We start from the raw sequence: 6,061 nt of genomic DNA on the forward strand, positions 1-6,061 counted from the left end.
GTTTATCAAAATCCATTGGGTTTGCATCAACAGTTGTCAGTTTATAAGGTTTTTTAGTACCCAGCAAATGGTGTTTCATTGGGTTTATCTGGAGCATTCTTTCCTTGGAAGAAGCCTTCTGTGGTAATCAGTGGATAAACAAGGGATCAGACTGTGGATATCACATCATTTATTTTGGCACTGTTGCAAGTGCAAGGGAAGCTCTCATGTCAGAGGTTAGAACAGGGGTTCCTTTAAAGGTTTCCTGCAAAGACTTGCATGTGAAGAAAAGAATTGGAAGTGGAAGCTTTGGTGAAGTCAAAGAGATTATCTGGATGGGAGAGAATTTTGCAATGATGCATATGTTTACCAATGTGGAAATATTTCTGCATGAGGTCTCTGCAATGTCTAAGCTTCTGCACCCAAATCTTTTGCAGGCATTAAGCTCGTTTGTAGATAAAGACAGAAGTGAGTGTTGTCTGGTGACAGAATTGATGCATAAGGATCTTCGTAGCTTCATCAACGAGAATTCTTCTCCTCGCAAGAGAATCCCATTTTCACTTCCAAGGGCAATAGATATTATGCTTCAAATAGCCAGAGGACTGGAGTATTTGTATTCCCATGGTATTTTGATATGAATTACCTTTGTGAAGTTTTCCTTGAAAATTGGTGCCTCTGCATAGTTTCAAGGCAGATGAGAAGGACATTTCAAGATAAAAAAGCTCAAGACAGTCGAATTTGGCATGTAAGCTGTGTTTTTGAAATTACACAGCAGTTTCGTAGCGCGCTACGAAACTGCTGTAGGTGATGTTTTTTACAGGCATATTTCTCTGTTTTAAGTAGTCAACTTCCAGGAGGTATTTAGAGCAGCTGAAAGAATATTTTCGAAAATTGAAAGAGGTTTTTATTGATAACATATTGATCTAAAAAAACCTCTTTCAGTTTCTTCAAATTGATTATGAGCTAGGAGAAACGAGTGAATAAAAGTTTCACTACGAAACTGCTGTACGTGCAGTTTTTTAATTTCCTGTTTTACACATCTTCTTCAAGGATCGATTCTGGGCAGCTGGAGTAGTGTTTTAAAAAACCAAAAGAGATTTTTGTTAAGCACGGATTGGTTCACAAAAACCTCCTTCAGTTTTTCCAAATACGTTTTCTGTGAGAAATTATGAGCTTTGTCCCAAGACATATTTTTCAGCCAGAACAACAGTTTCGTAGCAGCTGAAGCTAAACAATCCAATCTCAGTCACTAGTTTTGAACTACAAGTGGAAATGTTGAAAAGGGAATACATGCTGTAATTAAAGATCAGATTGAAGTTTAGCAAGGAGTGTCTATGGCCGAAAATCTCATTTCATTCAAAGATAACTGTATGCAGGTCACTAATGAAGCAATAAGCAACATGAAGATTATTAAGTTACAGGGCTAGCATGTATGGCTTCATAGGAAAGTTGATGCTGCTCGTGGTAAAGAACGCATTTGAATAAAGGGGTTAAAAGAATCAAAAGTCCAAGAAAAAAATTCCTTAAGGCAAATACACTCTGTTAAACATCAGTTTCGTAGCGCGCTACGAAACTACTGTAGGTGCTGTTTTTGGATGAAGACAAACAGTTTAATGGTAAGATCAGCAAATTTTTGAAGGAAACGCCTAAGGAACATAAGGGAGACCACATGAGGCTATCCTAGCCATTCAGATAATGACAAGTGTGCCTTTTTGTAAAGGTACTTTATGACCAGTTAGGGTTTGGCAGAAATGGCATACGAGGAGTATTGTTTTGGTTTATACACATGTCCATCAACGAAGCCTCCAACACATCTGAAATATGGTGATGCTCATAAATTTTGGGGTATTAAAGAGCTGGGAACATGTTGCTTAACTTTCGAAGGATGGTGGGAGACAAGGACCGGAAAAACAGGGGTTTGTTCTTATGATCAATGAACCATCAGCGCATTCAGTATCCAATGCTAACCTTGTTCATTGCATCCACTTCTCAGTTATCTTGGCCAAACTGAAAGGAGACAGGTGTCCAAGAGCAAAGAAGGATCATGATACGAGGAAGATATAATTAGATATGTAGTTTAATTAGCACTCTTTGTAATTAAAGTCAGCACTTAATGTATTTAATGAATTAGTTAATTGGTAGATAGGGGTAATTAGTAATAGTCTTCGAGCTCCCCTCATGCTGGAGGAGGAAGCTCATAGTGGTTAAGGTTGTATCTCTATATATAGATCAGACTTTGATGTAATGGGGGTTGGATGTTTTGGAGAAGACTGTTTTTGGTTTATGTATAAACAAATTTCAGTAATGCAAATGACTGTGTTTTCTTCTCAGGATTCACAATGGATCTTCTTGTTCAAATGTGTGATGGTATTCTTTCTTTAAGGTTCTTTTACAGTTTTGTTAATGCATAATCACTCAGAACTCATGAATCATGCTCTGACTTCCTGTATGCCTTGGCAAACTGTGGTTTCAAAGTTATGTTTGAACATATAGATGTAAAGTGCCCTGATTTCTATGAAAATATAGTGTTTTGTTTGCTGAGATATGAGAGACTCCATAAGCCCAATGGGAATCAATTCAATGTTGTCCAGCCAACTTATTTTTCATGTGTCTTATAAGAGTTAGCCATCTTTTCTTGTCATTAGTCAATATTCATAATCTGTGAGAGAGCCCTCTCAGACCAAGGAGGCTAAGCCTTAGTCCAAAGCCTGGTTTGAAATAGTTACACAGAATCTTGCTGATTGGCAGCCTTCAGTGCTTGATTTTGTGATAACATTTTGGTGCGTCTGCCGGGAGCCTGAAGTCTATTCATTCCCGAAATTAAGAGGTTGAACTTCTGAAGGTAGCAGGAGCTCAAACATCTTTTGAGGCTGCAAAACTACCTTGGCGACTCCACACATCAAATAAGGAATTGGAAGGTGACTCCACTGCTAGAAGATCAGTAGCTTGATGAAGTTTCAAGATGAATTCCACTGCAAGAATGAATGCCAGGTATGCTCCTATGAATCGGTCTCATATCCCTGGTTTTCCAAATCCTATGCCAGAGGTTGATTGGTTAGATGATCTTCCAATATTTAAAGATGAAAAGAAGGACAATGCTGCTCTTCATCTGGTTAAATTCCATATGCATGTACGCAGTCTTAAGGTTCATTTCCCTGAAGATTGTCTCATGAAAATGTTTATGACCACTTTAGAAGGAAAAGCATGGTCTTGGTACAAAAGTCTAGAAAATGGTTCAATATATTCGCTTGCTAGTTTTCATAATGAATTCTATGAAATGTATAAAGAAGGTTATCCATCCTTATTGCTGCTCAAATATTGTTGTAGACATTCTTTAAGTCTTATTAAGTATTTAGAGGATGGTTATGATGATGATGAATTCACGGATGAAGAAATTTTAGAGGCTCTTCATAACAATGCATTCCAGCACCAAGGAGAAGATATAACATCCCATGAAACACAGCATGAAGATCAGCAGGGGTTTATTTGTGAAACCCATGTTTCATCCTTTGATATTGATGTAGAGATACAACAGATTTGTCAGGCTTCAAATCATCATGAGTATGAAATCAATTGCAAACAGCAAGAAGAAGTACTGGAAGATAGTTTTTACGACCCTCAGGCAGAGGAAAAGCTTGTTCAATTTTGTAATTCCTTGCAGCAGCTTACTTCAAAAAATAATCATAATAATGAGGAAAATTACATTGTTTGTGAGCATCATTTAGAAAGGCAGTTGGATAGCATATCAAATAAATTTGGTGTGGCTGAGGATAAGTTGTTTGAAGATATAGAATGTTATGAGAATCAGAAAACTAACCATGTGTTTTTTGACCCTATAGCTGAATACATGGAAAAGATTTACTGTTCAGGATTCCAGTTATATTTTCATGTTGAAGAACAGTTACACCTCATGCTGCCTTGGTTACTTCAGTATCTGATTTATTTTTGTTTCAAGCACAGCCAAAGGACTCAAATGTCAGATAAGATAAATGATTGGCTACATTGGAAATATCATGTTGCTTGAGCTACAAGTGGAGCTTGCAGCTGATAGGGTAGGTAGGTAAGATAAATGCAAATAAGCTCAAGGTTGACTGAGCAATTTTTTTTAGTAGTGGTAGATATAGACTTCTATCTCCTACAGTGATCATCAAGCTTAAGCCCGAGGTGAAGGCCCAAGGAACTTAAAGAAGATGTTTGTCAAATAAATTTTTATTTGTCATAAATGGATAAGGCACTGGAACTGCAGGTTCTTAGTGTACCACAAGGGCACACTATCCCAAGTGGAGCCACTGTTATCACTGAAAATTCTGATGCCAAAATAGCTCACACTAGCTTGAGGACAAAGTGTTTTGCAGCACATAAATCCTTTTGGCAGTTTCGCAGCGCAGCATGTTTTAGGTGATTTCGTAGCGCATAATTCATATTTTGCACTGGCTGCGCTACGAAATTGGGGATTTGTTCGAATCCATAGTCATTCTTTCCCAGCTGTCATGTTTATCAAAATCCATTGGGTTTGCATCAACAGTTGTCAGTTTATAAGGTTTTTTAGTACCCCAGCAGATGGTGTTTCATTGGGTTTATCTGGAGCATTCTTTCCTTGGAAGAAGCCTTCTGTGGTAATCAGTGGATAAACAAGGGATCAGACTGTGGATATCACATCATTTATTTTGGCACTGTTGCAAGTGCAAGGGAAGTTCTCATGTTAGAGGTTAGAACAGGGGTTCCTTTAAAGGATTCCTGCAAAGACTTGCATGTGAAGAAAAGAATTGGAAGTGGAAGCTTTGGTGAAGTCAAAGAGATTATCTGGATGGGAGAGAATTTTGCAATGATGCATATGTTTACTAATGTGGAAATATTTCTGCATGAGGTCTCTGCAATGTCTAAGCTTTTGCACCCAAATCTTTTGCAGGCATTCAACTCGTTTGTAGATAAAGACAGAAGTGAGTGCTGTCTGGTGACAGAATTGATGCATAAGGATCTTCGTAGCTTCATCAACGAGAATTCTTCTCCTCGCAAGAGAATCCCATTTTCACTTCCAAGGGCAATAGATATTATGCTTCAAATAGCCAGAGGACTGGAGTATTTGTATTCCCATGGTATTTTGATATGAATTACCTTTGTGAAGTTTTCCTTGAAAATTGGTGCCTCTGCATAGTTTCAAGGCAGATGAGAAGGACATTTCAAGATAAAAAAGCTCAAGACAGTCGAATTTGGCATGTAAGCTGTGTTTTTGAAATTACACAGCAGTTTCGTAGCGCGCTACGAAACTGCTGTAGGTGATGTTTTTTACAGGCATATTTCTCTGTTTTAAGTAGTCAACTTCCAGGAGGTATTTAGAGAAGCTGAAAGAATATTTTCTAAAATTGAAAGAGGTTTTTATTCATAACATACTGAACTAGAAAAACCTCTTTCAGTTTCTTCAAATTGATTATGAGCTAGGAGAAACGAGTGAATAAAAGTTGCACTACGAAACTGCTGTAGGTGCAGTTTTTTAATTTCCTGTTTTACACATCTTCTTCAAGGATCGATTCTGGGAAGCTGGAGTAGTGTTTTAAAAAACCAAAAGAGGTTTTTGTTAAGCACGGATTGTTTCACAAAAACCTCCTTCAGTTTTTCCAAATACGTTTTCTGTGAGAAATTATGAGCTCTGTCCCAAGACATATTTTTCAGCCAGAACAACAGTTTCGTAGCAGCTGAAGCTAAACAATCCAATCTCAGTCACTAGTTTTGAACTACAAGTGGAAATGTTGAAAAGGGAATACATGCTGTAATTAAAGATCATATTGAAGTTTAGCAAGGAGTGTTTATGGCCGAAAAGCTCATTTCATTCAAAGATAACTGTATGCAGGTCACTAATGAAGCAATAAGCAACATGAAGATTATTAAGTTACAGGCCTAGCATGAATGGCTTCATAGGAAAGTTGATGCTGCTCGTGGTAAAGAACGCATTTGAATAAGGGGGTTAAAAGAATCAAAAGTCCAAGCAAAAAATTCCTTAAGGCAAATACACTCTGTTTTAGCAAAAACAGCAGTTTCGTAGCGCGCTACGAAACTGCTGTAGGTGCTGTTTTTGGATGAAGAC

This window comes from Pinus tabuliformis, chromosome 1_1, assembly GCF_031772625.1.
Source record: "Pinus tabuliformis cultivar Carrire ecotype Pingquan chromosome 1_1, CPIR1, whole genome shotgun sequence".
NCBI classification, from domain to species: domain Eukaryota; kingdom Viridiplantae; phylum Streptophyta; class Pinopsida; order Pinales; family Pinaceae; genus Pinus; species Pinus tabuliformis.